This window comes from Dipodomys ordii, unplaced genomic scaffold (genome assembly GCF_000151885.1).
Source record: "Dipodomys ordii isolate 6190 unplaced genomic scaffold, Dord_2.0 Scaffold47, whole genome shotgun sequence".
Lineage (NCBI taxonomy): Eukaryota > Metazoa > Chordata > Mammalia > Rodentia > Heteromyidae > Dipodomys > Dipodomys ordii.
In genome coordinates, this window is record NW_012267263.1 from 8,418,868 (window position 1) to 8,430,416 (window position 11,549).

An 11,549-nucleotide genomic window follows, 5' to 3' on the forward strand; every position below is an offset into this window, starting at 1 on the left:
CTATTTTGTACTATCCATTTTTTTCAGCTGAAGTACTTCAGATACCCCCTGGGTCTCCCTTTGAGTCTCTTGAAGAGGACTTAGACACATTTGATCCCTTTTCTTAGCTTTGCTACTTTTTTTTTAGCATATATTAATTTTACAATGGTATATCTCTGTGATATTTCCACACATATATAATATACTGTGCTAAATATTGCTCACTCTATTATTTTCTAATATTTCTCTCCATTTAAACCAATTTTTAATGTTTCATTATTATATTTTCATACATGCATATAAAGTATTTGGTCAAATTTACCTTTATTTTGCCCTCTCCCTTAATAGTTTGTTTACATTCATATTGGATCTCTGTTCTTCTTCTTTTTTTTTTTTTTTGGATCTCTGTTCTTCTTAACATGATTTTTACATTGTGTTCATCTTTTGTCGGATGTACCATTTACAAATAGTTTCTCCAATTCTATAGGTACTTCTTCAATCCTAACATTTTTTAAACTGTGCATAATCCTATTTGTCTATTATTTACTTTTGTAAATTATGCTTTTGGGGTCCTATCTAAAAAATCCACTGCTAATGTCTTGAAGTATTTCTTGAAGTATTTCCCTAATGTTTTATTATAGTAATTTCATAATTTCACATTTAAGGTTTGGGTGTTTGATCCATTCTTTATATATTTGTTTCTATTTACACATCTCCTTGATTCTGTGGAAACTCATTTTCTTGGCTTTTAAGATAATGGTACAGGAAATAGGAACATTTCAAAAGCAAATACACTTTAGTCGTGTAACTTTCTCCTTTAAAACTCTCCAATGGCTTTCTGCCACTTAGAATGAAATATAAAGTCTATAACGTGTCTTATAAAGTCATATATCATTTGATTCTCTGGTATTGATCTCAATATTATTTGATCTCCAATTTCATATCCTACTTACTTTTTATTCCTCTAACTTTGTGAGTTTGATTATTGCTTTTAGGCCTTTACACTTTGTTTGCTTTCCTCTTCAGAAAATCATGTGGTTTATGAATGCTCCTTTTTATTGTCTAATAACTTTTTGGTTGTGAACTGCATACGAGCTCATTCCTAAACTGTCCTTCCCACTCTTTTAAGTTTCAATACACAGGATTATGTGTGGTAAATATTAAGACTCAGTGGACATCTGCTAAATTAATTTTAAAAGGGCAGCGTGTTTGAACAGTGTGAGTTAGACACCCACAGAGTGACTTGCCATTAAGAAAAATAAAAGGCATAATCACTGGTCAGTCATATTAGCTTGTCGTTTTTGAATATTTTCATCTGGAATTCACTCCTCTCAACATGAAGTGTATGTTTTCGTGTTCTCCATTTTAAATTTGTATATTACATGGCATGGAACTCTCAGGTTTTCCTAGGCTAAATAGCTGGTAATACAGTGTCACGCCCGCTGCGACACCAAGCTCTTCTCTCTGCAGTTTATTCAGGACCTTTGAGCATTCTTCTGACTGACCGACTGGCCGACCCCGGGGAGAATCCCACACAACCTTAAGTACCCGCTGGGTAGCCAACCCTGATACGCCACGTGGGAACCACCAATTAGGTCCAGGTGCCCGGAAGCAAGCCAGATTCTATGCCTTAGCCATATAAGGAGTTGTTTACCACAGAGAGCACTGGCCATCGGAAAGGCGGAGGTTGGAAGCGGGGGCCATCTTTAAGGTGCGGCTGCACGCAGCTCTCTACAATACAGAAATAACATAATATAAAATATGGATCTAGTAGAATCTAAACATAAAACACTAACTATGCAAATTACCTTTCTTAGTTACACAGCACCTAAGCTAGCCAAACAAATTTGATTCTGAAGCAAATTATTTTCATCTAGAGTTACTATTAAAGCCTGGTAGTTAGTCCTAACATTAAGATTGCAGTAAATCAGCATAGATAATAGAAAATTCATACGTAAGAGATGAGGAAAAAGCAGATCTCAGGATCAGTAAATAAGGTTGCAATATGGAATTCACAAACTTTAGGAATAACGAGTAAGCTCTTTGGAAAAGATGTGAACGTTGATTTCATTTTGCTACATCTATTTTGGTATTCTATCAGAATGAAGCGGATAATGCTAAGACATTAAGAAATACTGGAGACGATAAAATCCAGCCATTTCCTACTTAAAAAAATATTTATTTATTTTTGTCAGTGGTGGGGCTTGCTGGGCCTGGGCACTGTCCCTGAGCAATTCAGCTCAAGACAGCACCATTTCCAATTTTCTGATGGTTAATTGGAGATAAGAGTCTCATGGACTTTCCTGCTTGGGCTGGCTTTGAACCACGATCCTCAGATCTCAGCCTCCTGAGTAGCTAAGATTACAGGCATGAGCCACCGGTGCCTGGGTCAGCCATTTCTTTATGGTTTGTCTCATAATAGGGCAACATTAAATGTTCATCCACTTTTTATATATGCAAAGCCAAACTGGTATTAGAAAGGAACTATTGACATAGAAGTTTAAATTTCTTGCTCTGCTACAAATCTCATACAGGAGAAAATAAAAAATGTTCAGGTGAAATAGAAACGGAGCTATATATTAATAGTAAATTAAAGTGCAAGTCTTGACTTACTGTGAAATGTTGAGTACAATGATTTTTTTTTAACAGTGTGTGTTTTTTGCCACAAGATGGCAGCTAAGCAATTGGCATTCCAGTATGGCAAAGGCAAATAAGTGGTGACATGCAGAAAAGTTGTCTCTTCAATGAAGTACAAACTGAATTTCAAATTTCTCTTTTTCTCTTTATTGACTTATTTTAAAATTCATTATTATTGTTCTTAATTATTATCTTTAAGTAGTTATACAGGGGAGTTTCCATTTAGCAAAACAGTTTCTGAATACAACGTATCTTGATCAGTGTCAACCCTTTCAACATTTTCACCCATCCCTCCCTTACTCACCCCTTCCCTCATTCTTCTTAGTTTTGTAGGATATACATTGGATTCTTGTCTGCATTTTTCCCCTCTTCTCCTCTTTGTCTACCCCCAACCCCTTCACCTCATCCCACTCCTTTAGAGTACCTACTTCTTGGTGTTTTATGTCAGTGAACTTTGATTTTTGTCTTGATTTTATTCTGCTGAAGTTTGATTTTGGCTTTCTAAGAATTACACTATTTAAGATCTCCCTTGAATCTACTGTATTTCAGTTAATATATTTGTATACACTCTCCCAAATTCAATGATATAGAGATCTATATAAACCCATGGTATGTGTGACTTTGCTATCAAATGTATACATTACCATTTTTCTGTGTTTCTAGAATTTTAACATTAGAGTACTGACTGTGAGCCAAAGGAAGTCCTGGATAAAACTTACTAAAGTAGAGTTAAACAATTAAAGGCAAACGATGTAAACAACTAAAGGTAACTATGTCAGTAGTATATTGTAGAAGAATTAAAATCGTAGTTTGCTAAGGAAAACAAGCTACATTTTAGCTAATTAGTCATTCTTGCAATGATAGTTAATTTGGTTGTCAAATCAATGGTTCAGGAAATTGCATCAATCATTAAAACAGCCAAACTATCATAAGAGGAAAGCTGCTTTAGAAATGGAAAATCTGAAACAAAACACTTATTTTAAAGCTCAATCTCTTACATAAAGCCCTTTTTGTTAAATTGTGAAGTTTCTCTGAATTCTTAGTAGAATTACTGCCTAAACCCTTCACTTTGGGATTTAATCATACCTGGACTCTTTTTTTGGTAGTTTGTTTTGTGTATGTGTATGCATTTTTAAAATTAGATTATATCATAACAATTGTATTGCATTTCTTTTATTGCTTAACACGAGGCTTACATGGCACAGTGCAATTACAGCACTGTTAGAGCAACATGAGTAGTACAGCATTGTGGTTGAGTCTGGACTCTCTAGGCCTACTTTGATTCTATACTATCTCAGTTGGACCCTATAAAACCTTTTTACCTCTTGGAATCTAAATTTTTGATAATAGTTAATAAATGTGAAACACTTAAAATGCTATATGGTAGGAAGTAACTTTAAAAATTCACCTTTGTTATTAATGATTCATGTGTTGGCAGAGCCCGTAATGCCAAGACCCTGGCTTGCTTCCTTGGATTACCTCTTGGGTTTTATTCTAGTACAGTGACTTAACTTGATACTAACAAACTAACATCTCCTAAGTGGTAAGTCCTTTGACCACAATCTTGATGAATAATGCTTATTGAAGAGGAAGAAAAAGGTTAGTTATAAGTACCTGACAATCCTCTAGTTTGTTCTATAGAGAGTTTTTCATTATACTTCCTGGATAGACTATTTTTTAGTACTGAGTTTATAAAGTTAATGCCCTTTCTTCTGTTGGTGTACAGAACCCTCCTCTCCAAGATAATGTGTGTCCTGAGATGTGGTCAGCTCTTCTAAAATGCTATTTGTGAATTGTCTCATAGATTGTGTGATATACAAATTATGTGATTTGGGAATGGGAAAGGGAGTAGTAATGAAGGAGTTAAAAACATGCCATCTCAAAATATGCCAAATTGCTATGTTGATTATCTCAAACTAAAATCACTTGAGGAAGTGTAACCAGAAATAGCCAACTCAGTTGTATTTTCCTAGGTTCAGCAAGCCATAAAGATTCTTTGGGAAGGGATGTCCTTCACATACCAAGGCCAGAAAATAGCCTTGATCACTAAAAGCTGGTGATTGGGGCTGCAATAAACATGAATGAACAAACTGAAATAACCTTTATCTTTCACTACTTCATCCTACATATATTTCTTAAACACATTTCATGAGTCACCATGCTACTTCAGAAGCCTATGTGTCCTGTCATTCCTTCACAAATCTGTAGACTTTTTTGTACAAACAAGATTCTCAGACTTCTCTTGTGAATATCTCTATGAAAATGTAGAATTAGTAAGATTTCTATGTTTTTTTAATCAGCTCTTTTATTGTGTTCCTAGGTCCAGCCATACTAAATTGAAGTGGATAAAGAGAATGTCTTTTTGCCTTCAAGTGGAAAGGGAAGGTGATTAATATTCACTGAATTTACCATGCATTATGCCTTATGGTAGATGTTTTCATGTACAACATCACATGTAACCATCATTATTGCTAATCAAATTTACAGCTAAGGAATCTGGGACTCAAGAGGATTATAACTTTCTTGAAACTATATACTTATTGTTGCTTTTTTTTTTTGGTCGGTTGTGGAGCCTGAACTCTGGGCCTGGGTGCTTGTCCCTCAGCATTTTAGCTCAAGGCTAGTGTTCTACTACTTGAGCCACAGCACCACTTCTGGCCTTTTCTGCTTATGTGGTGCCAAAGATCGAACCCAGGACCTCATGCATGCAAGACAAACACTTTACCACAGAGCCACTTTCCCAGCCCCTATACTTATTATTTTATTGTACAATGTCTTATAATAATGGGTATTATATGGTGGTCAATTTAGGGTTTTAATCCATATTTTTAGCTAAGGCACATGTATTTCTTTTTATTTTGGTGGTGTCAGTTCTGAGGCCTGAACTTAAGGCCTAGGTGCTGTCCTTGAGCTTCTTTTGCTCAAGGCTAGGGTCATACTACTTGAGCCACAGTTCTACTTCTGGCTTTTTGGTAGTTTGTTGGAGATAAGAATGTCATGGTGATCCTTGGCCTCCTGAGTAACTAGGATTCCAGTTACGAACCACTGGCACCTAGCATACACATCTCTTTTTAAATAACTGTCCTAACATTTGTTTCTGTAACAAATACCTTTTCATCAGGAAAGATTTGTTTTGGTTCATGGTTTCAGTTTATGGTTACTTTATTATTTTGTATTTGTATGGCACAGACATTTTGGTAGAAGCACTTATCGAGGGAACGGCAAGGTCTATTTACCTAATGGGAGCTGGGAAGTGACAAGAGAGGTATAAACGGGCCAGATTCTCAATGGTCCCTTCAAGGGCACACTCCCAGTGACCTGGCTTCCTTACACTAGATTCTACCTCATGTTACCAACAAGCTGATGACAAAGTCTTTAACACATTGGCCTAGAGGGGGGATGTTGCATATCTAGATTTTTCTCAATACCTGTACACAACTATATGGAAGATCCTGGGTCTCATACTATTCTAGTCAATGCTGCTAGCAATTCTGAAATTTCTTAAAACAAAACATACCAGTTCAGGGATGCATTGTTTCTTTAAGGTTATCTGTGGTCATTTTGATCATCTGAAATAAATTCCTCTCTATCCCTACTACACTAAATATATTCACATGGGCAAGGTTTCTGTTCCCTGTGTTTAGTTTTCTTTTTGAACTCTCATTTTGGGAGCAATTTTACTGACCTCTTTGCAGAAACACCATTATATTATTTCTGTAGCTTTTATATGGTTGCCTATAGGCTTGTGGTAAGTTTTTATATGTGAGATCACCTTTAATACTTTCAACACATTTTCCCTATCTTTAAGATCTTTTGTTCTGCTAACAAGAAAACAGATAAATGTCCCCCCAATGTATAACTCATTGGTCTACCCATGGAAAGATTGATTCCACCTTCTCAGAGTTCACCTTATTTTTGTGTTTTTATGGAAGGGTTTATATCATTATATTTCTTGTGTAAGGTTGCTCATTTAGAAAATAAAAGTACACATATGTCCCAGGTATATTTAGGTACTATATATTATTCAGTTGAAATCCCAAACTAATTGAATATTTTGATTTTTTTCTTATAAGCCTAAAATATGAAATTCGTATGTTCCTCCCTCTCTTCTATTTACCCTTCCTCTCAAGATAGTCTCATGCTCACTTATCATATTGTACTTTCTGACTAACACAGTTCCTACACCTATTCTGTCTTTAAGGTTGAAAGGATAAAGGTTGTTTTTGGAAATATGAAATTAGTTGAATTGATTGCATGCTATGAAGCATTTGTACCCATTTTTTAAAGAAGTGGTAAATGAGACAGATAACCTCCATTAATTTTATGAGATATTTGTGAAAGAATAACACAATAATTTTCTTGCAAATTAACTTGGTAAATGGCAGGTAAATTATTCTCCTAATGAAGGTATGAGAAGCATCCCTCATCTTGAGCTGGTTAGTTTCCATTTTCTCCTCTGGAAAGTTTGACAGCAGAGGAGTGAGATTATCTAAACCATCCCACCCCTGGATGAGGTAATCTGCATTGAACAGATCTTCCTCATTCATCAATTAGTATTGGGATCTGTCTTAAGATGAATGGTCCTTCAATGTCACCAATCTATTCTCTATATCATCTTCTATGTTCACCTCATACACCTAATGTCTAAAGATGAAGCCAATGTAAATGAAAATGAAAGAACATTTCCAAAAGAGTATCCTCTTCATTTGTTTCTATCCATAAATCTCTAGCCAGGAAAAATGGAAATAAAAACAACATTGAGATTACACCTCACCCCAGTTAGAATGGCTATAATCAAGAACTCTAATAACAATAGATGCTGGAAGGAGTGTGGACAGAAGGGAACCTTACTGCATTGTTGGTGGGAGTGTAAACTTGTTCAACCACTTTGGAAAGTAGTATGGAGGTTCCTCAATAGACTCCACATAGATCTTCCCTATAACCCAGCAATCCCACTTTTCAGCATTTACCCAAATGATCACAAACAAGACCATACTAAAGCTACCAGCACAACTATGTTTATTGCAGCATTATTTACCATATTATTTACCATAGCTAAGATATGGAACCAACCCAGATGCCCCTCAGTAGATGAATGGATCAAGAAAATGTGGTATATACACACAATGGAATTCTATGCCTCCATGAGAAAGAATGACATTGCCCCATTTGTTAGGAAATGGAAAGCCTTGGAAAAACTTATATTAAGTGAAGTAAGCTAAACCCAAAGAAACGTAGGTCTCATGGTTTCCCTTATTTGCAATTACTAGTATATATCTGAGACAAGCAAAAACGGTCAGATGAGTTGATGTTAGGCGAAATGAACCCCAAACTAAGGATTCAAATATGTTTTTCTTTCTTGCGATTGTTTCTAACATATTTATAATGTGATTGTTTTGTTGCTTTGTATGTCCCTCCCCTACAGTCTAACCCCTGTTTTCACTGTATTTGATATTGGTATACTTTGTGGAGGTGAAGGGAAAAAACAAATACAATGAGATGTACAAGAGGTTATGTCAAAAAATGAACTTTACAACTTTGGGTTGGGGGAGGGGGGAAGGGAGTGCAGGAAGGGAAGGGGAGTGTGGGAAGGGGGAGATGGGAAGGGATGGGAAGGGGAAACAAAGGAAGAGGCAACAATGCTTGATAAGAAATGTACTCATTACCTTGCCCAAGTAATTGTAAGCCCTCTGTATGGTATTTTCACAAAAAATTTGCATATTGACATGTCAGTAAGTGCCTCTAAAATGTGTCCCTTTCTGAAACATGAATGCTAGTGTTAGAAATATTTCCAAAATGCAAAAGCAAAGTATTTTTAGAAATAGAAGTTTTATTTTTATCTTCAGAATTACAACTATCCACAAGAGGAACCTGAGCCAAAATTATGATATAAATTTATGCTTACATTGATTAAGGTATCTTAAGTAAAGATTCCCTGTATTAGACATCCCCTAGAGATAAGTTCTTCTGTGGAGCTGCATTACATTTTTCTGAAAACAATATTATTCAAATTTGTGCAGCATTTACATTTGTATTACTTGTAACAAAACTCAGAAACCATTTTAAGTTTACTAATGTAATAGCTTCTCTTCAGGGTACAGTAATAGAAGCCACCTACACAACTTTGAATCAGTAATTATAATGTGCTTTAGCTCCAGTTTCTATGGAGAAATTGTATTTCCCATCCTTACAAAATGGAGAAAACATTAAAGAAAAGGCATGTATTAAGAAGAAAATAATTTTATTTTGAATATATTTATAATCCTGTTTAGGTTGTAAGTATTCTTTGGCCTATCCCAGAGGGCAGTCACCAGAATGAAAGCAAGAAAACTCCTATAATGCAAAGTATCCAGACATAGTTGCCCATAACCTATTGTTACTAAGCCCACTCATGTGCAGAAGATGGATGGAAAGCACTCATTGACTATCTACTTTGTGTAAAACACTATTCTGATCACTGAAGACAATATGAAGATGAATGGTGTGGGTATTGGCCTCAAGTAGCTTATGTGCATATTGGGGCTATGTAGGAAGGATTATGTTAAAAAAATTTATTTTATGTAAAATATCGCCAAACCTGGTACAATTTTCAACAACCATATATTAACATACTACATCTATGACATCCATTACAAGTCATTTATTAATAATACTTTTTACATAATTGAATGTTGTAAGAAATTCACAAATATGATTTTCACACTACTGCTTCTGGCAATTGCAACCATTCATTCATTATTATTTTTCTTGAGGGAGAAAGATAATAAGAATGTATCAGCCGTGTACCTATTGCCCCAATGGCTCCTTACCCCAAGGCTTTTTATGGCACAACAGTCATTAGTGTTTACAACATTGGAAAAGAAGGCAGAATAAAATACAGAGTCTAAATTGAACCTTGTCTGTATTGTTGTGGAAACAGCTCCTTCTCCAGTGATTATATTTCCACATTTTCATTTTTCTTTCTGGCCTTCTCTTGAATCCATGCTTTCCCAGAAAATAAGCCAAAGCAAAGCTTTCTATTTACTTCCGAGTAACCTTTTGACTGCCCTTATTCATGGTACAAGCATAGCACAAAGAATATAGAAAGCGATTAGAAAGTGCCAGAAACAAATTTGGGCATGTTGTGCTTCTGCAAAGTTTGTGATTTGTGTATTTAGTAACTACATCTACCCTAGGTCTGGTTGTATCTCTGTACAAACATGTACATGCATGCTTGTGTACACATGGTGGATGTGGGATGGGAGTGACTACTTACAGAAGAATTATCTGCTCTCTTTATGTTGCACAAATAGTTGTTGGAAATAGAACTACATGGATTCTGAAAAGAATGAAAAGTACCTTACATTTGTAGGGCTTGTTTTCACAGAGACCACAAATGGTCCTAATAAGAGCACATGTGAGTAGGTTTAGAGAATTCCTTCTTTTTTTTCACAACAGTCTGAAGCTCAGAGGGATTAAAGACTTTCCTAAAGCCACACATATGGTAAAACATGGCTGCTGCCTGTCTTTCTGCATCAAAATCAGAGTGAAACAAATGGTCATTCTTCTGCCAGTGTTGTTTTGTTCCTTCTAATAGTCTTCTCCGTCTTAACTGAGACCACACCTAAAATTCATGTTGGTGATATTGGCCAACATCCAAGGCCTGGGGTAATGACTAACAATGAAATCTCTTTGTACTTACAAGTATTTTTATGGTATTAGTGAGGCACCATCCTGGCCTTTTCCTGAATACAAGTAAAGTATCTTTTAAACAAGGGATTTATCTATCTTTAGCCTTCCCTGTCTGATTGTAGCAAGGGACAGGAGTGCAGACACCTTCACCTTGTACTATGGGCTGCTAACTTCTTGACTCCTGACATTGGGATTTCCTTCACCTTGGCCTTGTCTTGGGTCGCATAAAAGCAGAACTGACAGGTACTCCTGGATGAGGCCATGCTTGAGCACAGAAAAAATCTTTTCCTAAATCATGAAAGACAGGATGCCTGGGACTCCCTGGCTTGTGCTCTAATAATCCATATGCAACTTTTATTGTTCTTATTTGATCAGCTCACAAAAGTTGCCAATAAAGTCTTGTTTTTTTATTTGCATTTATTTTCTTCTTATGTGTGGATCACCTGTGTACTTATGATTTTTTTAAAAAACAACAATTACTTGCACAATAAGAGTTCATTTTTGTTATGGTTTGGTATTAGTCTTGGGCTTGAACTGAAGGTCTGGGTATTGGCCCTGAGCTTTTATGGTCAAAGCTAGCACTAGAGCTATTGCTCCAGTTCCAACTTTTTTTGGTAATTAATTAGAGATAAGCATCCCACAGATTTTGCTGCCCAGGCTGTCTTCAAGCCATGATCCTCAGATCACAGCTTCCTGAGTAGCTAGGATTATGGGCATGAGCCACGAGTGTCTGGACTAGATCTGATTTTTCTAAAGGTGGAAATGGATTTTACAGAGCACAAAGGAGAGTGTCACCAAAAAGGGTTAGGTAATCTACCTGACATTCATCTACACACTCAGTCTAAACATTCTTTTCTTAGGAGATAAGCTTATGCTCCTTTGCTTCTGTTAATGAACTACAGAGAAAGAATCTGTACCTTTCTTCATAAAAAATCCATTGTGTTTTAAATATCTGTAGACTTGTTAAGGCAGGCTGTTTCCAATTTCCATGGGAATACCCAGCCTGATAGGTTGTCATCCTAGATTTCTGACATTGCTTCTCTTTTACATTGGGATAGAATGGTTCTGGTGTGGGGCTGGGTAGGTAGCTCAGTGGTAGAGTGCTTGCCTTGCATGCATGAGGCCTTGGGTTCGATTCCTCAGCACCACATAAGCAGAAAAAAAGGCAGAAATGGTGCTGTGGCTCAAGTGGTAGAGCGCTAGCCTTGAGCTGAAGAGCTGAGGGACAGTGCCCAGGCCCAGAGTTCAGGCCCCATGACCGG